This window comes from Pongo pygmaeus, chromosome 1, assembly GCF_028885625.2.
Source record: "Pongo pygmaeus isolate AG05252 chromosome 1, NHGRI_mPonPyg2-v2.0_pri, whole genome shotgun sequence".
Taxonomy (NCBI): Eukaryota; Metazoa; Chordata; class Mammalia; order Primates; family Hominidae; genus Pongo; species Pongo pygmaeus.
The window spans coordinates 64,279,053-64,295,215 of record NC_072373.2 but is presented as its reverse complement, the minus strand read 5'-3'; the positions used below and the strand labels follow the sequence as shown (position 1 = coordinate 64,295,215).

The 16,163-nt window shown below is 37.6% G+C and overlaps 1 long non-coding RNA gene across 6 annotated transcripts in view; it reads right to left on the bottom strand.

Moving 5' to 3' along the window:
- LOC129016111 (uncharacterized) overlaps positions 1-16,163 on the bottom strand; it is a 170,876-nt gene that overhangs the window by 18,127 nt on the left and 136,586 nt on the right. The window lies entirely within an intron of this gene.

Here is a 16,163-nt window from a genome sequence, read left to right as displayed (position 1 = left end):
CCCCCTCACCCAGCATTCTGGCTTGCTTGCAAGTACATGAGGAAGGATTAAGGAAGTGGGGAAGGGTCTGTACCTTGTGTGTTTCACAAGGGGAAGCACATGTATTCCTTGGATCTTGCTTGGGCTTTGGGAGCTATCATGCCTTGTCAAAACTTAGGGAGGGTAACCCACTGACCATTTTTGGATTTTTTCCCAGTTATAACTTCCCTTGAAGCTTAATTATATATGAACATGTAAATAGAGAAAGATTATTAAGTGGCCTACAATGAGGTCAAAGTGCTCATGGTTCTCCGCCTGCCTTTTGTCCCAGTACATGTGAGTATTTCCTGGTAATAGACAATGAACTTGGTGTTCAAGCCTTTCAGGACAGAAATAGAAAAATGTTTGCATAAAATCCAATATTCATTGGCTTTGAAGTGGTTTATTACAGATATGTCTTCTCCTTCTCTTCCCTACTCCTGCCTGAGAAAAGCAGGTACCTTTACAGTAATACAACCCAAAGTCTTTGTGGAACTCCCCTTTTGCACTTTTTGCGTCACCTTGATCTATGGCTTGTAACAGTTTATGCATCAATGGAACCTATTATGGGAATTGTTTCTTTCCTTTAAAAAAAAACAACACAGGGAATATAGTTTAGAGATAAAATCTTTTTTTCTCTTTTTTCTATTTATATTCTGCCCACTTGTCACTGTTCCCATCAGAGAACTTAAACAAATTTGTACAAGTACTCCATGTTCACTGTTGAAAAATTAGAAAATACAGACTAACAAAAGAAAAAAGTTACCCCCAATCCTATCAACGGACGTGACCACTGTTAATAATTTGGTTTGTAGCAATGTTCTCTTTGGTACGCATTGGCACACCAGCATTCTCTGAAGTCTTTATGGGAGTGCTGTCCACTGTGGACCTATGTAATGAAATTTGCCTTTACTATAACCATGGATGGAAAAAATGGTCCTGCGACAAAGTACAGCGGCATAATGAGGAAGCGGTAAGACCACAGTATTATGTTCACCTAATGTCAAGGAAAGATGGTTTCCCATCCTGTGGAACCACTTGGCTTGTGAGGACAGAGGAAATCCCTGTCCAAGCAGTAAACAATTTGGCTCAAACAGATGCGATCTGTGCAATGAAAAATGAACATTATGGGATTACTATGGGATTGCTTATTGTGTTTTTTCCAGTTTTTCAATACTTTCAAGTGCGTGGCCTCACTAATAATTAAATAAACGTTAGTTGAAACAACTCAGAGCTCTAGTATTGCTTATTAAATTAGAAAAAAATTAATGACAATGACAAAACCCAATGTTAATGGAGGTATGAGAAAAATACATATATTTATATGTTGCTAGTGACATTTAAATTGTTCCAGTGATTCTGGAGTACATTCTTCCCAATTATGATGACAGCAGTAAAACGTATCTTGCCTTTTCAGTTATAATCTACATTATGGTATATAGATTGAGGAAATAAACCAAAAAAGAAAACAATTTATTTAAAGATGGTTATAGTTTAAATTATGGGCAATCAGGTAAATCATTGTCAAGAGACTCCCCTTCTGTTTTATCATCCTCAGAAATGTGCTTTATCTACTTTGGAAAGCTCTTCTAAGTAATGAAGGCTTTGAATGGTGATTAAGTCTATAGCCATAGGACAGAGGCCTCTCTTGTTTGAGTGGAAAGATATGATCAGTGACTTTCTGCACAGAATAAGCTGCTTGTGGATTTCCTTTATTCCTGCCAAATTTTCCTGTTACATAAACTGATGTTGATTGGGAAAATAGTGGAATAACAGAATTAAGAGGAATATTAGAAGGCTTCTTATTTAACCAACTAGCTGAGAAAGGTACCTTCTCAAAATACATAGGCATATGTCTGGTCATTGTTTGATTAACTTATTACCTCTTGCAGCAATTTGATGGAAGCTTTATAATTTAGAAATTTCTTCCTTATAGTAAAACAAAATCAACCTGCTTGTGACTTGTACTTATTAATTCTACTTCAGCCTTCTGAGTATATATAGAATAAATCTGGTTCCCCTCTGAATCTTTTTTTTCCTCCCCAGGCTGAAAAGCCTTAGTTAGCTCTTTCAGACTTGCCTCAGATGTTCAACATATGGTTATTTTTCTCCAGAAGCATACCAATTTGTGATGTTAAGGCTTTGCAGAAAGAAATAACCATAATACACAAAGTGTGGTCTAAATACTGCAGAGAAGGCCCAATAGAGTTGTTCTTGACACCACATTTTTATGAATACTAAGATCTCTTTAGCTAATTATCCTTGCCATTTACTCATATCATGTATGTAGACAACTGAAACCCATTAATATTTTCATTTGTATAGCAGTTTAGGTTCTTCTCTCTCCAATAGAATTGCCTATTTGAATGTAAATGCAGTTTTTAACTTATTCATATATACATATATGCATATTTACATACATACATATGTGTATATATAATTTCCTTGATGAGGAATAATTTACATAGAGTAACAGGCACTAATCTAAAGTGCACTGCTCAAAGAATTTCTACATATGTAAACATCCATTTGACCACCACCCAGATCAATATAGAGAATTTTTCTACCACCCTAAAAGGTGGTTTCAGGCTCCTTCACAGTCAGTATCCCACAAATGTAACCACTGTTCTGATCTCTATCACTGTAGATTAATTTTGCCTGTTTTGAACTTCATATAAATAAAATTGTGCAATTCCAATTCTCATGTGTGCGTCTGTGACATTTGTTCATATAGCTGAGTGAGGCTGAAACTCACTTTTTTATTACTATGTAGCATTCCATAGTATGAATTATACCACAATTTATTTATTCATTCAACTGTTTGACTTTTAAAAATACAGCTACCACGACTATTCTAGTACATGCCTTTTGGAAACAGGCACTCATATCTGGTGGCTGTATACTCAGGAGTGGCATTGCTGGGTCATGGGGTAAATATATGTTTTGCTTAGACCATACTGCCAAATAATTTTTCAAAGTGGTTGTACCATTTATATGCTTACTAGTAATGTATAGAGTTCTAGTTTTCCATATCTCCAGTACTAGTTAAATCCTTTCAATTTTAGACATTTTAAAGATGTGTATAGTGTTATTATCTTATTGCTTTAATTTGCAGTTTTCTGATGACTGGTTACTCACATAATTTTCATGTAGAATTAACTGCCTGGTTTGGCTCTATTGAATTCGTTTTGGATAGTTACGTCGTTATCTTATGACTTTGCTATTCCACATAGCTTCTTGTTACACACTCATTTCTTTATATGTCATTTATCCCCAAGCCCCCATAATACAAGGATAAAGACAGAACATGGTATCAAGCCCCTTTAAATTGGCATCAGTGTATTGATTGGCATTCTTGGCATTCAGTGATGAAGTCAGCTAACTGTATGATTATCAGCTCACATTTCACTATGCTTTCAGTAAGTTTATCCGGAAATACTGAAATTTGGATCCTTCCATGACTATAGTATTCTTTTAATCTTTCAATTTAGTTGATACTCCTATCAAAAAAGTGAACAGGTTTAAGTTGGCATTCTTTGTGAAGCCAGCAGAACGCCTCCTATTAATCATTTATTCCTTCTGTATGAGCTCAAAAATCACCCCTTTGACAACCTGGTCTTACATTTTTCCTAATGATATATCATCCATTTTATAAATGTAGGACAGCATTTGCAGCTTCTTGCTTGAAACAAAAGTATGGTTAGAGTGGTTTTTTCATTTCATTGAATTGCTATGTTTAAAATTGATTATCTTTTTTATAAATGGAATTCTTCTAAAGATTTTAAGATAACTTGCTAGTTAGCTGAATTTTACAAGTATTTTTCTTGGAAGAGGGGAATTATGAAGTCTTTTACAATGTAAATAATCATTTATTATCTCTAACTTTAAAGTTTTACTTTTGCAAATGGGAAGAATGATTGAGAATTGGATGGTAAGAAGGATTTTATAAAAGGAGATAATTCAAAACTACATACTACTGTAGACCATTTAATAAAATTACCTCGGTCTGTTAAATAAGACCTCAATGAACTTGAAGAGGTAGAAAATAACTTTTTTTTTTTTTTTTTTTTTTTTTAAGAGATAGGGTCTTAACAAGTGTCCAGGCTGGAGTGCAGTGACTTTTCACAGGCACAATCATAGCAAACTGTGGCCTCAAACTCCTGGCCTCAAGGGATCCTCCCACCTCAGCCTCCTGAGTAGCTGAGACTTTTAAAGTATCTTAGGCATTAAAAGAATCTGGTCTATCCTTGAGAAGTCTAGAAGTAATAACATAAATAGCCAAATATGACTAAGGTTGCTTGGTTATATTTCTTTGTGATTTAAGCATGAAAAATAAAGATTTCCTGGAATATAACCAATTAACTAGAACAGCTGCTGCCCTAATTGACTGAGGATATTTTTGGTTACTATGAACCCCAAATTAGCCTTCTTTTTTTTTTTTTTTTTTTTTTTGAGACAGGGTCTCACTCTCTCACCCAGACTGCAGTGCAGTGGCCTGATCTTGGCTCACTGTAACCTCTGCCTCCCAGGGTCAAGCGATTCTCCTGTCTCAGCCTCCTGAGTAGCTGGGATTACAGGTGCGCACCACTACCGCCTGGCTAATTTTTGTGTTTTTGGTAGAGATGGGGTTTTGCCATGATGGTCAGGCTGGTCTCAAATTCTTGACCTCAAATGATCCACCCACCTTGGCCTGCAAAGTGCTGAGATTGATTACAGGCATGAGCCACCACCTAACCTCCTTTTTTATGCTTCTCATTAAATTACCTAAATAATAGGATTTTTGAATCTAAGAGAAAACTTGGAGTTCATCAATGTTTTAAATTTACCAGTGAGGGAACCAATACCCAGTGAAACTAAATGAATTTCACCACCCAAGCACCAAGCATTGTTGTTGAAGAAGCAGATAGGCAATATTCCTGCTCTCATGAAGATCACATTTTAGTTTGAAGGGGACAGGGAAAAAGCAAAACACAAATGCTTGAAGGACAAAAGTATTAGATTTAGATGGTGCTAAGTGTTAGAGAGACTGGAATACATTATATTCAGTGACCAGTTCTCTTCCTGCTTTACCAAAAGACTTCCTGAATGAGTGTTTCAAAATAATAGAGGAACTAAATGACATAGTATTCATGGATATAATGGATGTCAAAAATGTTAATTTCTTTTCTTTCAGGCAACTTATACCCATTTGTCCTTTAAACAATTACAAATTCAGATAATATTTCCAGAATGAAGACGTATTTAAATAAAAAATATACTCCAGAAGATCAAAAAGTCTAGCCGTTTTTCCTAGGGCAAATGAATCACTTTTTTTCATCTTTGAAACTATTTGTTCAGACGTATTGATTACAGAGAATCTTTTCTTCACAGAGGGGCTTAATGAAATTAATTAGAGTATGTGACTAACCTAGTGGATATTTCTACAGCTTTTATACGGAAGATTGAAGAGGTGTTCTCAGAGGCCTGCATTTTGATGCTAGTTTTGTAATTGAAGCTCCCTCAGTGGACACATCATCTAATTTGGTTGTGCTTCAGCTTATGCCACCAAACAGGGAAAGCATTTAACATCAAGCTGTGTATTAGACTTGAGGGAGATTTAAAGAAATATCTGAGATAGGACCCTGGCCCTCAGAAATTCCATACTCTAACTAAGAGAAGAGACAACAGTAGGCTGTGGTAAAAATGCTGAACTCATGCTACAGATAAGAGGTTTGATGGCTATCCAGAGGAGAGAAGAATGCCTTTCTGCAGGAGTTGGGAAGGCTTTTTTGGGGAGGTGTGAGTTGGGCTGGACTCTAGAGGATGCACGTGCTGGAAAGGGAGTGGTGTAATTATAGCAGTACTTGTAGAAGATTTTCCAAATAAAGCTTCTGCAGGGACCAGGGGCAGAGGTCTCTAGAGTCTCCCAGTCACATAGATCTGAAGTTGGTTGGTGACTGACACACCTGAGCAGCTGGCTGAGATGAAGGTGGTGGGGTGAACCACAGAGGAGGTGGAAGATGACTCTGCAGCCTGGGTCTGGGTGACAGATGGCTTCATTCATAGGATGGAGGAAATCTGAGGAGAGAGCTGGTTTGGAGGCAAGGTGATAATTGATTTTAGATATATCAAGATGTTGCAGCAAATCGGACTCAAAATATCCATCAGTGGAAGTGAAGGTCTGAGGGCTAAGAGCAAGGTAATGGTGGAGATGGGGAATCATCTTTGTGAGCCCTGGCTAGTGAGAGGAGAGGGCGTGAGAACTCTAAGGTGAAACATGGACCATGAGCTACTGGCTCCTTCCACTGAGGCATTTTTTAGTTCATCTCCCAGAGTTAAAATGATTCTTTGGCAGCTGAAGGGAGCTGACAGTTATTGACACAGTGCTTATCGCACTCAGGACTTGGTGCTGACCGTGAGCAGGATAATCTGTCTCAGTACCCACCTATCCCCGCTACTGCTTATTGATAGGTTAAAATATATAAGATATATACCTATAAATCACATGTGCTTTGTGATCCAGACCAGGGAGTATTTGAGCATGAAATGAGGGTACCATTGATAATTATGCCAGGGCAACGTGTTAACCAGGACTGCCCAGGAACTTGGGCAGTTCATCTGTAGTAACAGGAGCATATGTCAGTAAGTAGATATAGGGGCTGATGAGAAGAGAAGCCGGAGTCCCCACTTTGTTATGAGCATGAGCGTGGTCATTCCTCCAGCGAGTTAATGTCTGCCTAGTGGTGTTGAGCTGCATGTCCTGTATAGAATTTTCAAGAAGACTTGCTGAAATCTAGTATATTAACATGAGTTTGGTACTTTCAGTGTGTCAGACATTGGAAGTCTGGGGTCTTATCTAGTTCCATGAGGATTTCCCACAAGTTACTTTTCTGAACATTAGTTTCTTCAGATTGAGAGAGAGAGAGAGAGAGAGAGATTAGCTTTTCTTTTTCCTTTTTTTTTTTTTTTGGTGAGGGGAGTTTACTTCTTCCCAGTTTTATGCTTCCATCATCCTGCTTGTTTAAATTTTCTGCTCCCTCACTTTTTGAATTTCCCTTGTTCAGAAGGTAAAGTTAAACAACTTTTGAAAAGTGTCCTTTCTGTTCAGTGGCAGTGCATTTTTGTTACTGCCAAATGACACCTTGCATTGGGGGAGCATTTTTACAGATCACAAGCATTCCTATAAATTATAAGAATCATCAGAATCATGTTGATGGGCAGAAAAATATCAATTTAATGTTTTATATATGACAATTTTGGGGCACAGAGAGGTTAAGTGACTAGCCCAAGGTCACACAGTTAGTAAGTGGTAGACGTGGGCTAAAAATCAAGGTTTTTCTCTAATGCTAAGGTGACTGTTTTTCACTATATTAAATCCAATGTTATAATGGAGCCTTACACTTGAATATTAAATATGAAGGAACAGAATAAAGAAAATATCCAAAATATAATCCACAATTCTCCTTGTTAAAAAATAAATGATTTTCATTATGTAAGTAATAGGTGAGTATATTCTTGCTTTAAAGTATTCTGATAGTACAGACAAAGCAAGTTCCCAGTCTTGCCACCCTTCATAGAGGTAACTACTGTGATCAAACTACCATTTGATATATAATTCTCTCTTTAAAAAAGTAGTCTCTGGTGGTATTTTTTCTCTGGTTAGAAAAGTAATATGTGGTTATTATAACAGTAAAAGGAAGAAAACAAAATCAAACACTCATTATCATCCTACACAAAGATAAAGTTAATATTTTATTGTGTTTTCTACAATCTGTAGTCCTTTACATACACATATATTTGTAATTGTATGTATTTTATGTAATTGAGATTGTAATGAATACACAGTTGGCTTTTTAAAACAAAATTAACATGTCATGAACATTTTCCCATGTTAACAATTTTACAGAAAAGTAGTGTTTTAATAGCAGCATATATCTTTAGTTAGAGGTAGTCCTATAATTTAATCATTTACTATATTATTAGAAATGTCCAATGTTTTTGTAACTATAGATAATGCTCAGGTAAGTTATATCTTTAATAAGGTGAGAATGTTTATCATTCTAATTTTATGCATTTTCCTTTATTGACCCTATTGAGTGTTTCTGTAGGAAAAGAGACCAGGTACCATGTTAATTATTGAATCTCATCATCTGGGTAAGCGTCTCACATCTACTGAGCCATTTATGTCAAAGGAACAATGACTGGGACAATAATAATGAGCATGCATCTTTGGCTACTCATTAATGCCATCTGCTCAGTAAAACATTAATGAGCTTACACTTTTGACCTGTGAAAGTGCTTTTAATTACAGTTCTTTTCTTTGCCTCTTTGCTTTTTGATTCTACCAAACTGCTGGATCCTTTGAACATACTGTCCATTCTTTGTAGTAGCAAATGAGCTCTCTGGCTTTGAGCTGTTTTAAACATGACAGTAGAAAAGGGGTGATTAAAAACCAAATATCTCTCTAAGCTTTGGATGTAGTGCTGAATATAAGATGAATGTTGTAGAGGTTAAAAGTTCCCATTATCTACTTGATTAAGAGACAATTCACAAAATATTTGAACAATAGAATTGCTCAAGGACTACAAATGAAAACAAAAACACAAATATGATAAACTTCAATAGTAGTCAAAGAAATCAAAGTAACAACTAATATAAGATAGCTTCTTTAAAACCTATGAAATTAAGAAATATTTTTTAAGTGGATTATCCAGCTGAATCAGGGATATAAAGAAATAAGCATTCATGAAAAGCTTATTAGCTAATGAAGATGTAAATTGATTGCATTTGGTCAATTTGGAAGTAAACATTAATGCCTTAAAATCTGCCTTCTCTTTGAGCCAGTATTTATGCTTACCAAAATGTATCCTAAAGAAATGATGACTACTATAGAACTCTGATAAAGATTTGTACAAAAATATCTATTTATTAATGTTCTTATACTAAGAAATAGAAACAGCTTCAATATTAATTTATTCAGTTAATTATTTACTGAATGTTGCTATATGTCAAATTCCATCATACCTCAGACTTTGGATATAGCAGTCAACAAGGCATGGTTTGTCCTACCAAATACATATAGTCCAGGAGGGTACAGCCATTAATGGGATTCTAGGCACCCACTAAACATGAAGCTGCACCCTTCTTCCCGCCAAGATGGAGTAACGGAGTTTGGATTTACCATTCTTCCTGAAACAACAAAGCACCAGAGAAATGATAGAAATTAATGGTTTCAGGTGTTGGACAACAGACAGTGCAGGACTGTGATCTTTGAGAGAAAGAAAATAAGACAAGTGCTAAGATTGTATTAGATTCCTATATGCAGGAGGTTTGATAGTGAGGGTAGGGATGGTCTCTGGTCATCTTGCTGAGTGTAAGAGATGGAGACCGGAGTTTGGGAGAAGTCATGGCTTCTAAAATTTTCAGAGTGGAATACTAAAGAAGAAGGACTCCACAAAGAGAGCACTTCAGAGATCTCTAGAGGGATCCCCTTGAGTCTTTAAGTAATGATCGGTACACATGTGAGAGGCAACCATCTAGCGTTAGGGAAATAACTGCAAGAAGGATAAGGCAGGACAATACGTGGGTCACACAGGGTTGGGGAATATCCTTGTTTCTTAGGTCTTTCGGTGAGTACTTCTGTAGGCGATAGGTATCCTCACAACCTGGGTCCATTCGGAGAGTTATATACATTTCTCCAAACCTTACCTCCAATCCTTCAATCTCATTCCTTCCAAATATCTGAATATCTGACCAAACCATTAGCACATTCCTGTGAACCTGTATAGATTTAACTTCAAGCCATTGCTATTTACAAGCAAATTGGACAAAAGAACTCTCAAGTTTCTACTCACAGGGAGGTTTCTCTTTTTCATAGTCCCTCAGAAGCATGCCTAAATGGGTGCGAAACATTTCAGCAAACCTTTCAGATGGTGGCAGAATATCACACAGAGCCTTCTCTAGATGCTGTTCAAGACTTTTCCATTGTAGTCCATGACTCATAGACCACTCTCCTGAAGTCATAAGTGTGGGCTGAGGAGGGGTGGTATTAGGTCAGAAGCAGACATGCCAGAAGTATGAACCACTTGCTTGTGAAACTTATGCTTTCAGAATAAGCAAAAGTTTGTGTTTGTGCTTTGGCCTGTAGAGAAACACCTCCATTTGATAATCATATGCTACAGGGTATACTCAGTTAATGGTGAGGCACGGGAGACAACCCATTCATGATGGTCAGCTGGTGTCCCATGACCTGATTATTAGTCTCTGTCAGAGTCCAGTAGCAAGGTGTTACTCACAAGAAGAATAATTACTTGCTGAAAAGGGCATGGCTTCTATCCAAAGCCCTAGGGGCTTTCACATGACCTGCTATGAGCTCTATTTAGCATCCTTATTGTTTCATTTTATATTTTAAGCGCTATCTCTCCTGATGGGTCATAAAGGTTAAGCAGCAGAGCTGCTTGAGCTATGGTTAAAACCAGACAGAAAGCTCTTGATTGATTAGGGGTAGCCCTTTTCAAAGTTAGCCATTTTTTAGGTCATCCAGTAAATGGACCAGAGCAGCCAGCACATACTTAGAAATGTTGCCTCCCAAATCCAGATAGATCCATGAAATTGTTGGCTTCTTTTTCAGTGAGAAAAGTTCAAAGTTAGCAACTCTACCCTTACTTTGGGGATGCTACCTCAGCTTGTCCCAGATCATTAAGCTCCCAGAAACTGGGGTTACAAATCATGATATTATCTTACAATTCTTGTTCTTCTTCTTATATACATTGTATTACCAAAGAATATAGAATAATGCACTTCTTTTTGTCATACAGGGGGTCAGTCAGATATGAATGGTCATCAAGGGATGCATGGACTAAATTTTAGCACAGAGCCGGGAGGTTGGCATAAGCGAGAAAGATGATGAAGATGTATTGATACCCCTCCCAGAAGGGATTTTTGTATCTGCATACTGATAAAAAGAAAAAAGCATTTTCCTAATGAGTAGCTGCATATCAGGAACTAGGGACTATTTTGGTTTACTTAAGCAAAGTGACTACATCTAGAATAGCAGGTACAATTAGGGTCGCTGCTTGATTAAATTTATAATCATCTACTTGTATTCTGTAAGTTCCATCTGCCTGCTACACTGATCAAAGAGGTAAAGGAAATGGGGATGACAGATGCACCACTCCTGCATTTACAAGTCTTTGATGGTGGAAGTAGTGTTTGTCTTAGCAGTAGGAGTTCAAAGAATTTTTACTTGTCCACCACAGTCCAGGGAACTAATGTGCAGATTCTGAGAAATTCTGGGTATACCTATTTCAACTATATACTCAGACCTGGTGATATAAAGATATGATAGGTTTAGGGTGACCCTAGGCATATGAGTAGGTGGACTTATCTGATCCTGTAATCCTTAACTGTGAATGGCGTACCACAGGATGGGTCTTCAGGAATTAGCATGGTGTAGAGCCAATGTCAATTAAGACTCAAAGGACTGAATATTCCCATTTCTCCAATGCACAGTTGTCTTGGCAAATGGCTATAGTTCCCAAAGTTTCCATAGTAAAAGCTAGCAGGAGGATGTACAGTACTTGCTTTCATGTCATTGCAGGTTTCTTCCTCAAAGGTGCCTTTCCTTTATTTCCTATGAAGTGATTCAGATCAGAGAAGTGGATAAGGAGAGTGGCTTCCTATCATAGTGGCTCAGATTTGCCCTTTGTTTCCCAGACCTAGAGTTTTTTAGTCATAGAAATCAAATAGGACCTTAGTGGATGATCACTATTTCAATCTTAGGGGCCTCCTGACTCCCAAAGTGCTAGGAGTATAGGCATGAACCACCACACCAGGCCAAGAGTTCCTAAAAGTAGAAGAGGAAGGTGGAAGTCAGAGGAAGATGTGACAGTGGAAGAATGGTCAGAGATGCAACAGTACTGGTTTTAAATATGGAGAAAACAGACCTCTAACATATGGAAAAGGCAAGGAAATGAATTCCTCTCTAGATCCTCCAGAAAGAAACACAGCCCTACTGACACCTTGATTTTAGGACTCTGACTTCTAGAACTGTAAGAGAATATTTGTGTTCTTTAAAATAATTTTTTTAATTTTATTTTTTGTAGAGATGGAGTCTCACTATCTTGCCCAGTCTGATTTCAAACTCCTGAGCTAAAATGATCCTCTGATCTTGACCTCCCAAAGTGTTAGGATTACAGGTGTGAGCCACCACACCCAGCTGAATTCTTTATAGCCACAAAGTTTGTGTTAATTTGTCACCACAGCATCAATAAAAAACTAAAGCAGGTTCCTACTTGCAAATACAAGAACTAAATGACTATTTTAAGTAGAAACAGTGTCTGATGCTCAGTGTCCAGTGTTGGTAACAGCAGGGTAAGCTGCACCACCATCTTCTGCAGGCATCACTGGCCTACTACAGCCTTCTTGTGGCTTGCCCTGCTGATGCCAACTCTGGACACTGGGCATCAAACACTGTTGCTAGAAGTGCATCTTCTCTCGGTTCTTTCTGGAAAATGGATGTAGATGCTATCATATATCACCGTCTCCAAAAACTGATTTTGTCACTTCTATCAAAACCTAGAGTCTGTGTATCTGATTGCATTGGCTTGGGGTTTATGCTTGTACAGTAGCCACAAAGGAGATTGAAAAGGTGAATATCTGGCACATTTGGCTTCTTTAATGGGACTCATTCTCTGCCTTTGAGGTGGTGAATTCCTGAAACCTGATGGTGGTTTAGATTCTGGGTTACTGAGAATAACTGTCCACCACAACGCTTACAGTCCCAGAAGAGGAGAGAGTCTTTCTTTCTCCCAGGATTGGTCTGTTTCAATCTCTGAAAAGGACTCTGATTGGTCTTGCTTGGATCCTTTGCTGGCCCTGTAACCAATTAATGCTTAAGGTTAGTAGGGTTCACTGACTGGCTGGTTTGGGTGGGAATCCTCGATTGATAGCCCTTTATGGAAAGGTGTAGGTACCAAAAACAAAAGTGGTTCTGTTATCAGAAGCATTAGACTATGGATCTTACTGCAGCTAGACCCATGGATGTATAGTCAGGTGTCACTTAACAACGGGAATATGTTCTGAGAAACGTGTCATTATGTTAACATCATAGAATATCCTTACACAAACCTAGGTGGTGTACTAGATGCCCTACTATACACCTAGGGCATATGGTATGGCCTGTTGCTGGTAGGGTGCAAACCTGTACAGCATGTTACAGTACTGAGTTCTGTAGGCAATTGTAACACTATGGTAAATACTTGTGTACCTAAACTATCTAAACAACGAACAGGTAGTGCTGTGCAAAGGAGGTCACCATGGCTACAATGTCACTAGGCCTTAAGAATTTCTCAGTTCCAATATAATTTTATGAGACCATAGTCATATGTATAGCCCAACATTGACTGAAATGGTGTTATGCAGCACATGACTGTATTAAATCCCAGGTAGGCTCTTTCCTAGTTTGCAAAGTTAATTTTATTCAAATACAGCTTTAGGCCAGGTGCAGTGGCTCATGCCTATAATCCCAGAATTTTGGGAGGATTGCTTGAGCCCAGGAATTTGAGACCAGCCTGGGCAACATGGTGAAACCCCGTCTCTACAAAATATAATAATAATAATAAATAATTTAAAAATTAGCCTGGCATAGTGGCATGCTTCAATGGTCTCACCTACTTGGGAGGCTGAGGTGGGAGAATCTCCTGAGCCCAGGAAGTCGAGGCTGTAGTGAGCCGTGATCACGCCACTGCACTCCAACCTGGGCGACAGAGACCCTGTCTCAAAAAAAACAAGAAACAAAACAAACAAAAACCAAAACAAAAGCAAGAAAACAAATACAGCTTTAGTTTACCAGAGGAGTTAAGAGTACTGGTTCTGGTGCCAGATTGCCTAGTGTATGTCCAGGTTCTGTCACTTACTAGCTGTGGGATTTTCCTCATTTGTAAAATGGGTATGAAAATAGTACCTATTGCCCATCAATAGTGGATTAGATAAAGAAAATGTGGAACATACACATCATAGAATACGCAACCATAAAAAAGAATGAAATCATGTCCTTTCAGCAATATGGATGGAGGGGGAAGCAAACTAACACAAGAATGGAAAACCAAATACTATAAGTTGTTACTTATAAGTGGGAGCTAAACATTGAGCATGCATAGCCATAAACATGGGAACAATAGACACTGTGGTCTACTGGGGGGGGGGGCACGTGAATTGAAAAACTACCTATTGGGTATTATGCTCTCTGCCTGGTTGCAATATACCCTTGTAATAAAACTGCAGATATACCCCCCCATATCTAAAATAAAACTTGACATTACAAAAAAAGAAATGTAGGTTAAAAAATAGTATCTGCTTCGTAGAAGTTGTGATTAATACATGAATTAATATCTGTAATGAGTTTAGTATATTGTCTGGTACATAATACATCATTATTTTTCCATTTATTTAATTTTTATTGTTTTAGCCCTTTGCATATATCAGTTTGATAAAATTTTAATTTAAAAGGTGAGAAATTAGACCTATTGAATGTATACTGCTTTTTCCAGACTCTAGCTGGAATAGGGTATGGGTTATAAGAGCTGTAGGTTATTTGTTTTTTTTGTTTGTTTTCATTTCAGTGGGTTTTTGGGGAACAGGTGGTATTTGGTTACATGAATAAGTTCTTTAGCAGTGACTTCAGAAGTCTTTAGCAGTGACTTCTGAGATTTTGGTGCACCCACTGCCCGAGCAGTGTAAACTGTACCCAATGTGTAGTCTTTTATCCGCACCCCTGCTCCCACCCTTTTCCCTCAAGTCCCCAAAGTCCATTTTATCATTCTTATGCCTTTGGATCCTCATAGCTTAGCTCCCACTTATGAGTGAGAACATAAAATATTTGATTTTTGATTCCTGAGTTATGTCACTTAGAATAATGGTCTCCAGTTCCATCCAGGTTGCTGCAGATGCCATTATTTCATTCCTTTTTATGCTTGAGTAGTATTTCATGGTATGTGTATATGTATATATATATATCTATCACATTTTCTTTATCCACTTGTTGACTGATGGGCATTCAGGCTGGTTCCGTAGTTTTGCATTTGTGAATTGTGCTGCTAAAAACATGCGTGTGCAAGTATCTTTTTTGTATAATGACTTCTTTTCCTCTGGGTAGATACCCAGTAGTGGGATTGCTGGATCAAATGGTAGTTCTACTTTTAGTTCTTTAAGAAATCCCCACACTGTTTTCCACAGTAGTTGTACTAGTTTACATTCCCACCAGCAGTGTAAAAGTGTTCCTTTTAAACCACATCCACGCCAGCATCTATTATTCTTTTATTTTTCGATTATGGTCATTCTTGCAGGAGTAAGATGGTATCACATTGTGGTTTTGATTTGCATTTCCCTGATCAGTAGTGATATTGAGCATTTTCTCATGTTTGTTGGCCATTTGAATATCTTCTTTTGAGAATTATCTATTCATGTCCTTAGTCCACTTTTTGGTGGGATTGTTTGTTATTAGTAATTTTTTTGAGTTCCTTATAGATTCTGGATATTAGTCCTTTGTCAGATGTATAGATTGTGAAGATATCCTCCTACTCTGTGGGTTGTCTGTTTACTCTGCTGATTATTTCTTTGGCTGTGCAGAAGCTTTTCAGTTTAAGTCCCATCTATTTATCTTTGGTTTTGTTGCATTTGCTTTTAGGCTTGTGGTCATGAAGTCTTTGCCTAAGCCAATGTCTAGAAGGGTTTTTCTGATGTTATCTTCTAGAATTTTAATGGTTTCATGTCTTAGATTTAAGTCCTTTGTCCATCTGGAGTTGATTTTTGTATAAGGTGAGAGATGAGGATCCAGTTTCACTCTTCTTCTACATGTGGCTTGACGTGGCTTGCCAATTATCCCAGAACCATTTGTTGAATAGGGTGTTCTTTCCCCACTTTGTTTTTGTTTACTGTGTTGAAGATCAGTTGGCAGTAAGTACTTGGCCTTATTTCTGTGTTCTCTATTCTATTCCATTTGTCTGTGTACCTATTTTTATACTAGTACCATGCTGTTTTGGTGACTATAGCCTTATAGTATAATTTGAAGTCAGGTAATGTGATCCCTCCAGATTTGTTCTTTTTGCTTAGTCTTGCTTTGGCTATGCGGGCTCTTTTTTGGTTCCATATGAGTTATAGAATTGTTT